This window comes from Camellia sinensis, chromosome 6 (genome assembly GCF_055761805.1).
Source record: "Camellia sinensis isolate YWXY chromosome 6, ASM5576180v1, whole genome shotgun sequence".
Lineage (NCBI taxonomy): Eukaryota > Viridiplantae > Streptophyta > Magnoliopsida > Ericales > Theaceae > Camellia > Camellia sinensis.
Genome location: NC_138966.1, coordinates 131082627 through 131098560, shown reverse-complemented (window position 1 = coordinate 131098560; position 15934 = coordinate 131082627). Strand labels below are relative to the sequence as shown.

Below are 15934 nucleotides of genomic sequence, written 5' to 3'. Positions count from 1 at the left end.
AGATGAATGAAACATTACTTGTCTTTTTGTTGAATCACTCATTATTCAACATTGTATTTAGTTCATGATTTGAGTAAGAATTTGAAAAGAAAAATTAAAAACATAAATAAAATCAAATGAAATATAATTACATACCTGTTACGCACTACAAGAAAAGTTGCCTATGACGACGTTTGAATCAAAGACGTTTTATGAAACGCCGTGGTATATCTCAATAGCCAACACGTTTTTCAAGGCATGATGCCTGTTGATGGTCTCAATGAGCCATGTCTGTTTTACTTAACAGACACTTAACCCCATTCCAATTACCAAAGTAACACAATCTCTCATGAGCTGCTCCTCTCTCGCGATTAATATCGATCTCTCTCAATAGCTGTTCTTCATTGGACTCGAACTCGATCTTTCTCACTCTAGCTGTTCTTCATCAAATTCTGTGTGTGTGTGTGTGTGTGTGTGTGTGTGTGTCTCACAAATCGTAGATCTGAAATCGAACAAGAAAGTCGATCTAATCTGATCGAAATCCATACTCGATCTGATCTGATCTGATCTCTCTTGCATTTTGTTAGATTTGTTCTTGCCCTAGCTTTTCTTCATCGAACCCGAACTTGATCTCTTTCGCAAATTGTAGAGCCGAAATTGAACAAGAAAATCGATCTAATCTCATCAAAATCCGAACTCGATCTAATCTGATCTCTCACACATTTTGTTAAATCTGCTGATTAACAAGGTTTCAAGCAAGTCATTTTTATTTTGGTTTTCATTAACAAGTGTTAATAGGTGTTTGATTTCTTTGTAGGTGGCGATGAAGTGTAGAGATCGGTTACATGAACTTGTAAAGGAAGAGATAGAGAAAAAGGATTCGAGTACGGAGGAGTGGAAGATCGCGATGGAGAGTAGCTTCAATCACATGGACAATGAGGTGATTGCATGGAACGACAGATTCATTTTTTGTTCTGTCCAGATTTTTTTCTTTTCTTCCTCTTCTTCTTTGTTCTGTCCAGATTTGTCCTCCTCTTCGATTCATTTTTTTTTTCCAAATTTTTTTATTTTGTTTCTTTACAGCAAACGAAGAACAAAGACAATAATTTTTCATTTTTTTTCCAGATTTCTGTTCTGTCCAGATTTTTTTTGTTCTGTCCAGATTTCTGTTTCCTCTTTTTTCATTTTTTTTTTCCAGATTTTTGTACTCCTCATTGGCAGCAAACCAAGAACAAATTGATCTTATCCAGATTTGTTTTTCATTCTAGATTTCTGTGTTGTCCAGATTTCTTCTTCCTTTTTCCTGAACTCCATTTTTTTTGCTGATATATATATTTTATTTTTTTATATTTTTTTTCCCTACAGCCACTGGAATTTCATGCAACTTGCGTCTAGAACCTTTATTTGTAATCATCTTTAAAAAGAAAAAAAGAAAAAAAAAGGTAATGTAAAATGACCCCTGTTCTTTGACTTTGCCCTCTTTTTACTGTTGTAGACTGTAGTAGAAACATAAAAATGATATATTTTAAGAAGAAACATAAAATAAAAAAACTGATATATTTTTATATTTCTTGTGTTTAGTGAACATTTGTTAGATTTTTTCATAAATTTTTTCATTGTGTGACTATGACTGCATTGTTAGCTAAGGTTGCGGCCATGGCACTTGCTCAGCACCCAGTTGTGAATACTACATGTAAAGATGAGAAGAGTTTTACTTATAATAGCAGTATAAATATTGCAGTTGCTGTGGCAATTAATGGTGGGTTGATAACCCCTGTTCTTCCAAGGTGGTTTGGTGGAATCCTTTCATGTATTCACATTTCTTCCTCGTAATTGAAAAGGTAAAGTTTTCTCCATAGCATACATAAGAAAAATGTTGCATATAGGGATTTAATTGATTTTTAGTAAACCGCACTAGTTAAGCATAATTAGATTTGGTTTTCTTAAAAGGTTGTTATAGTTTTATACTGAAATGTTATTTATTTTCATGTATTCACATCATTTGCAATAATTTTTGTTCTTTTAGCTTTATATTAAAAGGAGAGATCGACGTAATTATGTCAAAATTGTAGCGTTTGTTGTGTTTTCTCTAAACTTAAGGGGGAGGTCAGTGTACTTTATCCTATTATTGAACATCCTCATAATTTATATCAAACTATCTTGTAGCCCTTGATTTGTCCATTTTCATCTTGTAATTTATCCTATTATTGATTTGTCCATTTTCATCTTGTGCCTTACGATGTTTTACCAATCCATGGCTGTAAGTTTGGCACTGGCAAATTTGGCTAATTTATATGATGACTCAATTACTTGCACTGTTATCCATATAACCTTTGTTTATGTTGTTGAAGAAATTATTTATAATCGGTATTTCTGATATGTTCTAGAGTTTCTTGGCCTCTTGGACCTTTTCATGTATTATATTATTGAACTTTGTTATGTGGCTGCAGGGTGAACCAAGTTTCCATCTATTTGGTTTTATAATGTGTCATGGTGCTACAGCTGCAAGGGCATTAAAGTCTCTGCTTCAAGGCATTTTGCTGTCCTCAGAAGGGTAATTAACTATTTGTCTCTATAACAAAATTGTAAATATTTTGGGTCCTTTATTTTTGTTATAGATTATTTATCTGCTTCCATTATTGAAAACCCACACTATTATCTTAGTTTCTTTTCCAGGGAAAAACTAAATTCTATGAACCTTCTGTTATACATGGCACCAATAGCTGTTTAGTTCTTAATTCCTGCTACATTGTTGATGGAGGAAAACATGGTTGGGATCATAATAGCTCTTGCCAGAGATGATATCAAAATAATCTTTTATTTACTCTTCAATTCTGCCTTGGCATATTGTGTGAACTTGACCAATTTCTTGGTCACCAAACACACCAATGCTCTGACTCTCCAGGTCTGTCCCTTCGTTCTAACATAGCTTCTTTCCTGTTTTAGTTTGGCATCAATGATATCTTAAAAGAACTGGGGACTCTTTATTTGTTATTGAAATATAAAGAAGAGGATTTTTTCTACATGATGATCGAGGATATGATTATTAATTAAGGTTTTAACATAAAAATCATTAAGGAAAAATTGTAAGGTTTAACATTGATAATTCCTTGTAATATGTTAGTTCTTCAATTTGGTCCTACATCTAATTGTTTTCAGAGCATCATTTGTGACATGGTCTTGTGTCATGACATAGAGTTGTGTTTTGCATGGTAAATTCTTTAGAACTGTGAGTACTTTGTTGGAACACTAGCTCCCGTCTTGCCATTTTTCTCCCTGAAGAACATTTTACTAGCATGATGCTTAACTCATAAATCATTCTTTTTGTTGCATGATGCATAACTCAAAATTGCAGGATTGAGGAAAATAAATATATATAAGAACTCATCATCTGTGGGGCACCTCTGTGAGAAAGTATCTAAGCTATACCCAAAACACTAAAAATCGCTGGATGGTTACCAAAAACTGCTCTAATCTGGCTTCTTGTTGAGTATTCAAATCAAGCTTCTTCCTCTATTTTGTCAGGGTATGCCCCCTCCACCCTAGGTTCATGCTTACTCCTGATAGGTTAGTCTTTTGTGATGCCATAATCTTTTCTCTTACGGAAAACATTATTTTGCAAGGTTGAGAAAGAAATAGAAGAGAGAAGAAAGATCTCCTTTCACAAGGTTGGAATATCCGTGGCACCCCCAGTCAGTTTTCAGGACATCGTTGCTTCCCACGGAGACTCTGAAGAGGTTGGTCTTATCCTTTTCCTTTCCTTGAATGAAGAATAGCAGAATGATAGTGTGAGGAAAAACAACTGTGCGTTATTGGTCATAATGTTCAAGATATTGTGCAGGATATTGTGGGGTGTCAGTTGCTTACAGAGGCAGTTAAGAAGGTGCAAATTCAGGTAAATTGGTCATAATGTTCATGCAATTACTCATATTGGCATTTTTTCATTGACAAACTAATTCCCTGCAAGTTTGCATCCTTTTGTTATCTATCCTTTCTCCTTTAGCACTGTAGGTTCTGTGACATAACCGTACACTTTAGATAACTATTGCATTGAATTTATGTACCAGTTTATTTGCTTGAATTTGATTTGTCCCGGCCTTCTTTGCATGCTTTTTCTCCCCCAACTTCATGTAAAACTAAGATGAAAGAGGAAAACAGACAAATGAACAAGTCACAGCCATGATTCTTTTCCTTTTCTTTTTTTTTTTAAATAAAAATTAATAAAACAGCATGAGTTCTTGCCTCTTTCCTCCTTTCTGCCCGTTCCTCACTTTTGAAATTGAACACAGCCAAGCTTTGTTTCATGCCTGACTTAGTTGAATTCTCAACCTGCTTGGGCCTGCACAACAGTAACTCTATGTCAAACCTCAGAAGGTCAAAACATCCAAGTAATGAAGCATTGCATATGATGTTTCATAAACCTGTTTGCATTCTGACGTGCTTTAGGAACAAGCTTCTCTGAGGCAGAAGGCTTAGGTTCATGAACAACCATTTTTGTCTTCAATTCCTTTTCACTGCTAATGAGAAGTATTTTTTAGCAGCATACCCATTGCAGATATAGATTTTCCTTGTGCAGAAATTCGAAAGGAATAAACACCTTCTGTTATCATGAATAACTTTTGACTTTGAACTCTTAGGATCCTGTTAAGAATACCAGCCAATAACATGAGGGAAGAACAAATGAACAATATTCCAAAATAAGGGAATGCTACTTAAAAATATCAATGAAACAAAAACAAAAAAACAAAATGCATAATTGTCATTTTAAGAACATTAACTTGGGCCAGGGCAACATCCTATTGGAACCATTACTTCGGTATATTCTTTGTGCACATCCTGGCATGGCTCCCACAACCCCAAATTTGGTTACTTCTTGTACTTTTTTACTTCGGGAGAAACTACTTCATTTATTTTATATTACAGCTTGCAATCCAAATTAACTTGCAATTGTACAAAGTGTGTTTGTCTGTATGAGTGGATAATGACTGACAAATGACATATTTCTTTGTTCTAAATGAACCCAGAACCGCAAGTGCAGCAAATGGCCCAGAAGGACAAATGACAATATTCGGTTGTGGCAAAGTAAATGTCTATGATGATGTGCCAGCTGAGAAGGTATTGAAGCTTTTCCTTCTGAGTAAATTCCCTGAGATTATTCTGATGGTATTCTAGGCCTCTAATGTGACCAAAATGTTTAGGCATGAGTACTAATGCAGCTTGCTGCAAGCCCACTCCAATTGCCTCTAGAAGTTCCATTTGAAGGAACTACGGCAAGACGACCTTTGCTGTGCCATTTACAGGCTGCAACTGTTAAAGTAGGCTCAGATGCTCTTGTTGTAATATTGCCAACCTCACAAGCAGGTAATTTAGAATACATTAAGAATGCTCTCCCTTTGTTTTATTTCATAGATTATTGAACTTCTAGCTTGGAATGTCTTTAAGGATTGTGTCCATTCTCCTTTGAGCCACTTGTCTAATAGGCATTATTGGTGCCTGGATGGCAAAAAACTTGGCTAACACAAGCAGAGCACATTGTTTGCCTTCAATAAATGGCCTGTTTTTACTTGCCAATGATAATGGCATGAAAGCATACACAGCATATTTGTAAACTGTTATATGTTGTGGTTAATAGTTGTGCTTATGCTCAGTATTAATTTGTTATCTTGTTCTGGCTTTATAGTGAACATGACTGACAACTATCAGCTGCAAAGGGAGGAAAGCGCCATATTTCATGAAGACAACCCTGGTAAATGCTTCTACCAGATTATAATTGCTTCATTGGGTTATATATAAATAGGAACAATAGATCACTATTTTTGGCATCGTTATCCTTTGTTCGGTTGCTTAGAAAATGGAGGAAAAAGAAAAGAAAATGTAAAGTAAGTTCTGGGTCTTTTGCGGCTGCCACAGGCAATGGTCTTTTTATTATTTTCTTAATTTCCTCTGCTTTTCGTGATTTCCATTATGGAATGGTTGTTTAGTTTCTTTCTGATTCATAATGTTTGTTTTTATTTTTGAAAAATTTCAGATTCTTAGCTTTCTCTACTTCTATTTGGGTATTATTTGTAGACTTAGTTTTACCCTCTGTTCGGTTGCTTAGAAAATGGAGACAAAAAATTAAAGAAAATTCTGGATCCTCTGTTATCTAAATGGTCATATATATATAATATATATATAATTGGGAAGTTTAAGATTCGGATTATTGCATTTTTTTTTTCTTCATTTCTGTCAGTTCATTTTCTGAGCTACCAAACAAGTGTTACTTACGTGTAATGTTGTAATTCCATGTAAGATTGAATATTTTCTGATTTCCGTTTACTTAAGCATGTTTTTTTTCGTCTCTTCCAGATTCATCCTAAATGTTTGTATCCATTTTTAATAATTCACAGATTCTTTTAGCTTTCTCACTCATGTAACATCTTTTACTCAGCTAACTATAACACAATTCAATTGTATATCTATATTTGTTTGTTAAGAATTTTGAATCTGCAATCAACAAGAACTTATGGGAATTGAATTCTGCAGAGAGGCTGGTTGAAATGGGTCATTTTTCATCCTTGTTCAATGGACTGGCGCAGTCATTTTCGATCAAGAACGGGCGGAATTCTGGGTATTGTGGCGAACGTGAATGTGCAGAATCAATGGTGAAAGAATCAAAGAAGAACGAGTTGATATTGCGGTCTTCGGGGACTGTTCATGTCAATGGGTCTAACAATTTTGCATCTGTTTTCTCCAAAAGAGGAGAGAAAGGAGTGAACCAAGATTGCTTTATTGTGTGGGAGGTAGGTTTTTAGACAATTTTGCTTGTTAGGATCTTAATTTAGTCTTTTTTTGGTCATTAAAAAACAGCTTTTATAGGATTTTGCAAGTTTTCATTTGTTTTTTTTAATGTTTCTTTTATTTTCTCCTTTCTGGATTCTTGGATATTTTAATAAATTTATAACTTTTCTTTATTCTCAAATTTTTCTTTTGATGGAAAGAGGCAAATAAAAATGAACATCGTTAAGGTGTCAAACAACTCATTGCTTTGGCATGTTTTGTAGAGTTTGTGTATTTTGGTGCATTTCAGTATGTTCTGATGGGAACATTGGAATTTCAGTATTCCACTATTGTTTTTGTCCATTTTGGTGGAAAAGAAACAAATTTTGAATGGGAGTTATTATTTTATGTTAATGTTATTACACGTATTTTTAATTCAATCAAGTAAAATTAGCACAATTTCAAAAAAAAAAAAAAAAAAGTGGGATATGACGGCGTTTTTCCAAAACGTCGTTAAATATCGTCAGTGACGTCAGCATGTGTTTAGGAGGACATTTGGTGGCGTTTTTAAAAACGCCGCATAAACTAATATGACGACGTTTTCAAAACGCCACAAAGTTATAGCAACGGCCGCGTCCTCGGCGTTTGGTTCTAAGCGTCGGAAAATGAATTAGCGGCGTTTTTGACACTTATAGCGGCGTTTTTTAAACGCCACTAAAAATCTGTTTTCCAGCAGTGACGTTTTATACATATTCCTTTTTTTTTTTTAATTCTTTTTTAAATTCATAAACCAAACGATTACTTTTTTTCACTGTAGGAACTTTCCACAATGCAATGACCGTAGGCCGCCTTGTGCCGTTAACCAATTTATTAATGTCAACAATCTCAAATATGTTTGGTTTGTATTTGGGAGATGAGTTTTAAAAAAAAATTTCTAAAAAATTTTTTGGTTTGAATTTTTCTCAAAAAATTTTTAAAATTATTTTCTTTCTCTTACATATCAATCAATCACTTTTGCTCTCTCCTCTCTCCTTCTCAATCATTTTTTCTCTCACACACATCTACTCAAATTCTCTCAAAATATCAAATCATCCCAAACTCCCAAAAAAACAACTCTCCCAAAATATACAACCAAACAAACCAAAAAAATTTCTAAACTCTCTTCCCAAATTTTTTTTTCAAAAACAACTCTCCCGAAAACAAACCAAACAAGCCCTTCATCTACTTGAATCCTCCTCAAAATCACTGACTTTAAAAAATTTAAAATATATATATATATATTGAGAGGGAGATTTATGAGCCGGGAGTAGGCTGAGATAAAAGCCGAGCAAGTTGAAGGCCTAAGGGCGTGTTGGGCCGAGATAGCTTAGGACTTGCCCGGAGTTGGGGCCGCGGGCCCGTGGCCGAACTACTCGCACCGATGGTGACCGTGCAACTTGCGTTGGTCGGCCAGAAGGCATACGCCTTTGGCTCGGCAGGGAAGCTCGTGCCAGAAGCTCGGCAGGAAAGCCTTTGGTTGATCGGCGTGACCTTTCCGGAGCTCGACTTCGCCAGAATGCAGTCGAGCACGATAGGGACGGAGCTCGGCTATTGCTACACTTGGGCATGAAGTGCAGCCTGGATGTCGGCGACCGTGATGCTGTACCCCGGTTGCCGAGCTCCCAGCAGAGTGGGCTGGCAGTTGGGTTAGGTAATGTACAACAAGATTTGTGCTGACGGATGGGATAGCAGCACCACATGTCGAGAGACGAATAGGAGTAGATTTGGAGCGCAGAAGGTATATAAGCAGGTCTGCGCCCCCTGCCTAGACAGATGACAATTTGGTGAGACATACACTAAACACTTAACACCCTCCTCTCACTCCCTCTCTATCCCTGTGTGTGTGTGTCTAACTTGATCGTCGAAGGGGTTTTTCAGCCACACACCGCCGGGTAGCTCACCGACGTTGTGCTCGCAGGTCGATCGGACAAGGAGGAGCTTGGAAGAAAGTAGTGCGGGCTTGCCTGAATATTTGCTCCCCGTACAATTAGCGCCGTCTGTGGGAACTTTGCAGACAAAACTTTGTCTTCCAGGCTCGTCTGATCACCGACCATGGCGAGCAACAAAGAGATTCCGCTGTCCGCCGTCGACGGAGTTACCCCGGAGTCGGGCAGACGGAGAGAAGGGCATCCCACCATCGTTCCTTCGATGGCGGACCTGGAGATTTTTCCAGGAGGACATTCAAGAGATGCGCGGGATAAGCGCGGAAGAAGTTATGGTCATTTACAAAGTCCAGACGGTCATCGGCAGCGGAGAGAATCGCACGCCAAACGTCTGGAGCACAAGCTCAGGGACCAGGACGCCGTCATCCGGCGAATGGCGACGAAGATAGAGGAGCTGAAGCGGCATGTCAAAGGGAAGGGTGTAGCTGGAGGGGGAGACCACAGTGAGCGCACCCAACCCCGCCGTTGAGGCAGTCAGAGTCAGCGGCACACTCCTTCCATTTCTATTACCAGAAGTTACAAGGTTGTAGATCTCAACGTGCATGTAGAGAAATCCAGCGCGCAAGATAGCACTTACCAACCCTCACGTCCGGTGACGACGTCGAGGTGCTCCTATTCCGCTTATTCAGAGGATTTGCGGGCAGTTTTGAAGGAACGGGCTCGCCGGCGGGAGGCTCAAAGGGTGCCGGCGTTCCAGCGGCTATTCTATGGGGTTCACGCTAGCGAGGAGGTCGGAATGCCTCCACCCCGCCCAGCCGCGCCTCTCCTTGTAGACACAAACTTGGCGAGGCTGAGTACCACCCCATTCTCCGTGGATATAGAGACCGCACCGCTTTCGGCGGGCTTCCATCAGCCAAAGTTCATGTTCTATGATGGAAAAACCGACCCGTATATGCATGTAAGTCATTTCCGACAGGTCATGGCCGGACATAGGAGGAATGACGCTCTTATGTGCTTGATCTTCCTGTCGAGTTTGGGCGAGCTGGGTTTGAAATGGTTCGAGAGGTTGCCGGAGGGGAGCATTGAAAGGTGGCAACAGTTGGCCGAAGCCTTTGTGACGCGCTTCAAAACCAACACGAAAACACCAAAGGAAGTTGACCACCTACTGAGTGTCAAAATGGAACCGAGCGACACATTGAAGGCATACAACTCCAGATATTGGGAGACCTTCAACGAGATTTTGGATTGCCTGGTCAACCTTGCAATCACACAATACAAGCGAGGTCTCCCGGTCGGACATAGACTGCGAGACTCGCTTACTATGCACCAGCCGACATCCATGGGCCAGCTAATGCAGCGCATCAATGAGCATATCCGTGTGGAGGATGATGCGTCGGCATCTAGCGCGAAAATAACTCCGGTAGTAGCGGACAAGAGGTCAGCTAGCAAAGTGCACGCGGTAGGGTAGGAGTCCGGCCGATCCAGTGACCGAGCTGAGGAATCGGACCGTGGCACTAATCGCAAAATCTGGGGTAGGGGACGTCGGAATGACCGGGATGACTACCCCCGGGATGACGTAGCCGATGCAAACAGGAGGTTGAAAGCAAGGACAGGCATCACCACGGTCTTCAAGATTCCAATCTATCGCATACTTAGTGAAATTCGCGACGAGGAGTATGTCTAGTTTTCTGCTAAGTTAGGCGACGGACAGAAGGGCTTCAATCCAAGGTACCGTTGCACGTTTCACCGAGAGCGAGGCCACCGGATAGAGGACTGTTTGCCTTTGAGGCAACACTTGGAAGAGCTAGTCGCAGCCGGACACTTGGACCTTTACATTGATGGCGGCGTGAAGGCCAATCAAGCTTCGGTTGACCTGCGGGGACCAGATGACCGAGATGCGCCTCCCCAAGGGGTTATTAATGTCATCCACGGCATAGTGGAACCGGCGCGTGTATGCGAGCTTCGAGGTATGATCAAGAAGACAGAGCACATGAGGGAAGTTTTGTCGGTTCAACCTGCGATCAAGAGGGGGAAGACCGAAGAGAAAGATGTGATTAGTTTCTCCTCAAGAGACCTAGAGTGCATCTAGACGCCGCACAACGATGCCCTAGTGGTTACACTCCGCGTCAAAGAGTTTGATGTCAAACGGATCTTGATCGATCAGGGAACTCGGTCGAGATCATGTATTACGACGCCTTTAAACAGCTCAAACTCCGGGATACAGATCTGGCCCCGGCAACTTCGCCACTGGTTGGTTTCAACTCACAACCGGAGTGGCCTTTGGGAAAGATTATCCTACCAGTCAAAGTGGGATCTGTGGTCAAACAAGTGGAGTTCTAGGTGTTACATGTGCCATCCACTTACAATTTGATCCTTGGAAGGGGATGGCTTCACGCTATGCAAGTCGTAGCGTCGACAGGTAATGAGATTCCCCTCAGTTATGGGGGCAATCGAGGAGATTTGGGGCAATCAAGTCATATCGAAGCAATGCTTCGTGGCGGTCAACGGGAGTCGAGCCGTCAAAGGATTCGTTCAAATGATTGAGGGACCGGAAGACCGGGGAGTCCTTGACGACGTGGGCACCAAGGCCGAAGACAAAGCTGTCGAGGAATTGGTGGAAGTGCGCATTGATATAGAGCGTCCGGATAAGTTCTTCTTGCTCGGCTCAAGCCTTATAGCCCAAGAGAGGACCGACATGGTTGAGGTTTTGATGGCCAACGTTGAAGTCTTCGCATGGTCACCTTACGACATGCCCGGTCTTGATCTGAGTTTTATATGCCATCATCTCAATGTCTTTCCCGGAGCCAAGCCGGTCATTCAGCGAACAAGGAGGTCGGCGCTGCATCACGCCGAGATAGTTGCAGAGGAAGTGAAGAATTTGCTTGAGGCACGAGCAATTCAGGAAGTGCACTACCCCCGGTAGATTTTAAACACGGTCGTGGTGCCCAAGAAGAATGGGAAGTGGCGAGTTTGCGTTGACTACAAGACGGTCAACCGCGCTTGTCCGAAAGATAGCTTCCCTCTGCCTAGAATAGACCAGCTTGTGGACTTAACGGCTGGACATAACAGGCTCAGTTTCTTGGACGCCTATCGTGGCTACCATCAGATTGCCATGCATGGGCCCGACCGAGAGATCACCTCGTTTACAACACCAAGGGGACTCTTCTGCTACCGAGTCATGCCTTTTGGTTTGAAGAACGCCGGAGCAACTTTTCAAAGGATGGTGACCAAGATGTTCGCTCTTCTACTAGGTCGGACAATGGAGACTTATATTGATGATATGGTGGTTAAGAGCTGGCATCAAGCAGACCATTTGTCCGATTTGGCCGAGATGTTTGCCATTCTCAAAAAGCACAAGCTACGCCTGAATGCGTCTAAGTGTGCCTTCGGCGTGGGATCCGAAAAATTTTGGGGTTTCCTAGTCATGAACCAAGGTATCGAAACAGATTCTACACAAATCCGAGCCGTGCAAGAGTTAAAACAGCCCAGCTCAGCTAAGGATGTGCAGCATTTGGCTGGAATGGCCGCCGCGCTTAACCAATTTATAAGCCGGTCATCAGATCGCCGCCGCCCTTTCTTTCAAGCCTTGAAATCCAAGTTCTCATGGGATGAAGAGTGTGACCGGGCTTTGGCCGAGCTCAAGGAGTATTTGTCTTCAGCGTCGTTGTTGGTCACACTGGAGCCCGGAGAAGAACTCTACCTTTATCTGGCCGTATCGCAGCACGCAGTCAGTGCGGTGCTTGTCCGGTCAAAAAGAATCAAACATCTACCCATCTCTACGTCAGCAAAAACCTTGCTACCGGCAGAGTCGAGGTACTTGTCGCTGGAAAAACTTGCGTTAGCTTTGATGATGGCTTCCAGGAAGTTGGCACACTATTTCCATGCCCATTCCATCATAGTCTTGACCGAGTTCCCTCTCAAAGCTTTGTTCGAACGGGCAGATTTCTCCGGTCGGATTCTTAAGTGGGCGGTCGAATTGGGACAGTTCGATGTGAAGTTCCAGCCGCGCACTGCCATTAAAGCCCAGACTTTGGCCGACTTCGTTGTTGAATTCTCATCTGGAACTCATTCGGTATGCCCGGTCGATATTGCCGTGGCAGATGAAGAAGTGAATGCAAGCTCAATCGAAATACCACAGCTCGACAGCATTGGCGACGCGGAACTTGCGCGCCCTGCCGAAGCACCTTCAGTTAATCCGATACCAAAGCCCGGTGATACGATAACGGACGCTTTGTCCGACACCACATCACCAAGGAGGAAAGAAATGGAACCGCTCAGCACAGAGCCTGCGGCCGGCATAATACCACAACCTGGCGATTCGCCTACGGACTTAGGCATTATGGATCAACTTGCTGAGTCCAGTGCCGAATCACCAAGGGGGGTTGAAGTGGAACCGCTCAGCATGGGACCAGAAGCCGAACAGCCGAGCAACCGTGATCCCATCAACCTTTAAGCTTCTCAGGACCCCTCAGAGTATTGGAAGCTCTTTGTCGGCGAAATGTGAAAACTTTTTGTTGATGAAGCCTCGAATCGTCACGGTGCCGGGCTGGGTATAGTTCTGATTTCGCCAGATGGACTGACTATTGAACATTCTATCACCTTGGCTTCCCAGCATCCAACAATGAGGCCGAGTATGAGGCGCTATTGGCCGGTCTAAAGAGCGCGCTTCAGATGCAAGCATCCGAGCTAATGGTTTACAGTGATTCCCAGCTTGTGGTTAACCAAGTTTCTGGGGTTTACGAGGCAAAGGATGACAGAATGATGAAGTACCAAGCTTTGGTCAGAGACCACATCAAGCGATTTCAGGCGATCAGGGTCCAACAGATTGGCCAAGAAGAAAACGGCCGAGCAGATGAGTTGGCCGGCCTTGCTTCTATGGTCGACAACACATCTCCCAACCCTCTTTTGATTGAATTCCTTCCGAGGCCCAGTATTGAGGAAACCGGGCAGACAGACGTATTCTGCGCCGAGCTAGGTCCTTCATGGATGGACCTTATAATCCTCTTTCTCAGAGAACGGACCCTTCCAGCCAACAAGAAGGAAGCGCATAAAGTGCGGGTGAAGTCCGAGCGGTTTTGGTTCTCTCTATCAGGCGCTTTATACAAGAAATCTTTCACCGGTCCTTACCTGAAATGTGTGCACCCGAGCAGCGTGGAAGCCTTCCTTTACGAAATTCACGAAGGCATTTGTGGCAGTCATATAGGGGGCAGGTCCTTGGCCTACCGAGCTATTTTGCAAGGCTACTGGTGGCCGTGCATGCAAGCCAACGCCCAGAAATATGTTCGCAAGTGTGAGAAATGCCAGATGTTTGCCCACTAGATCCACCAGCCGGCCAGGGAACTTCTTCCTCTCACCAGCCCTTGGCCCTTTGCGATGTGGGGGCTCGATATAGGGGGGCCGCTCCCAACAGCACCAGGCAACCGGAAGTTCTTCATCGCAGCCACAGACTACTTCACCAAATGGGTTGAAGCGGAGGCTTTGGCAACAATCAAGGAGAAAGACGTGAAGCGGTTTGTCTGGCAGAACGTGGTCACGCGGTTTGGCATCCCCAAAATTCTGATCTCTGATAACGGCACCCAGTTTGACGGTTGCCTATTCAGAGGGTTTTGTGAAGATTTGAAGATTGAATTCTATAACTCTACTCCGGCTTACCCACAGTCCAATGGCCAAGCCAAGGCGTCGAACAAGATCATACTTGATGGGTTGAAGAAACAGCTGGAAAAGGCCAAGGGAAAGTGGGCTGAGGAACTCCCCAGCGTCCTTTGGGTATACCGAACAACCCTGCGGCGGTCTACCGGGGAAACTCCATTTGCTCTGGCTTATGGCATGGAGGCAGTCATACCTTTGGAAGTCGACATGCCTACCCTCAGACGTGAAAGCTTTGAACCCGAGCTGAACGCCGAAGCCATTGCCCTTGAACTAGATCTTGTGAAAGAGCGTCGGGCAAAGGCTGTCATCCATGTGGCTGCCTACCAACAAGAGCTCTCAAGGAAATACAACAAAACGGTGCACCCCAGACCGTTCAAAGTAGGTGATTGGGTCTTGAGGAAAGTCATGGGCAATACCCTGGTGCTAGGTGAAGGCAAACTAGGGGCAAATTGGGAAGGACCCTACAAGATAACCGGTCTGGCGGGCAAGGAGGCATATCACCTGGAGGACTTGGATGGTAGAGGAATACCCCGGCCATGAATTGCAGCCAACCTCAAGCTATATCATTTCTAGCTTTAGCTTTCTGTTTGTGCAAAGGAAATTTTTGCCTTACACTTCATGTAATATTCATTTTTGTCAATATATAGAAGCGATTCATCTTTGCCTCAGCATTTTTAATGTTGTTTTGAATTTTGAGATTCTCAACCGAGATGATTCACTCCGGTTGAAAGAGTTGATGTTTTGCTCAACTTGGAGATTCTCAACCGAGATGGTTCACTCCGGTTGAAAGAGTTGATGTTTTGCTCAACTTGGGTATTCTCAATCGAGATGATTCACTCTGATTGAAAGAGTTGATGTTTTGCTTAACTTGGGTATTCTCAACCGAGATGTTTCACTCTGGTTGAAAGAGTTGATGTTTTGTTCAACTTGGGTATTCTCAGCCGTGATAATTCACTCCGGTTGAAAGAGTTGATGTTTTGCTCAACTTTTGTATTCTCAACCGAGATGATTCACTCTAGTTGAAAGAGTTGATATTTTGCTCAACTTTTGTATTCTCAACCGAGATGATTCACCCCGGTTGAAAGGGTTGATGTTTTGCTCAACCGAGATGATTTACCCCGGTTGAAAGAGTTGACGTGCTCAGCTGTATCTACTACCGAGATGCCTTTGCCTGTTAGTTAAGTTAAGCAAGATAGTTAATGTTGCCGGAGTATTTTGTCCGGTTGAGGTTACTCAGCTGACCGTGCCAACACTTCAAGAAAATTGAGCTTTTTCATTGATGATAAAAATATGTACAAGAGGTGGGGCAGACAGCCCGGTTACATGTGCTGAGCAAAAAGAAAGAAAAACTAAGAAAACTGCACTAGGGGGGAAAGGTTAGTGAATTCATCGCCAGCTTCCTCCAGGTTGATCGGTGGGCTTTGACCTCGGACGCCGGTCGCAGTTTGGCCAGGCTGCTCCTGCTCTTGGCGGTCCTCTCCCTTAGCATCTACGTCGGCTGCTCCTTCAAGTCCTTCCTCGGCCTCAGCCTCCAATGCGCTGAAGACGTCGTTGGCATATGGCACGAGATAGGTCGGTAGGAAGACAGTTGGCGGGGAGGCAAACACGTCGGTATCAGGACCTTG

General features: G+C 42.7%; 2 long non-coding RNA genes across 3 annotated transcripts; one reads left to right on the top strand and one right to left on the bottom strand.

Annotated features, from left to right (window-relative positions):
- The first annotated feature begins 245 nt into the window (after positions 1 to 245).
- LOC145792897 (uncharacterized) lies at positions 246 to 3939 on the top strand. Of its 2 annotated transcripts, XR_014333054.1 has the most exons (8): positions 247 to 727; positions 797 to 919; positions 1721 to 1820; positions 2430 to 2533; positions 2656 to 2884; positions 3335 to 3505; positions 3603 to 3716; positions 3821 to 3938. It is a non-coding gene; the product is annotated as an uncharacterized LOC145792897 (long non-coding RNA). The 2 variants fall into 2 exon arrangements; XR_014333053.1 differs by lacking the exon at positions 2656 to 2884 and having other exon boundaries at positions 246 to 919; positions 3821 to 3939.
- An 85-nt stretch (positions 3940 to 4024) lies between these two features.
- Positions 4025 to 4498, bottom strand: LOC145792898 (uncharacterized). The gene is made up of 3 exons (XR_014333055.1): positions 4401 to 4498; positions 4222 to 4318; positions 4025 to 4115 (listed from the first exon to the last, which is right to left on the bottom strand). It is a non-coding gene; the product is annotated as an uncharacterized LOC145792898 (long non-coding RNA).
- Between the last annotated feature and the right edge of the window lie 11436 nt (positions 4499 to 15934).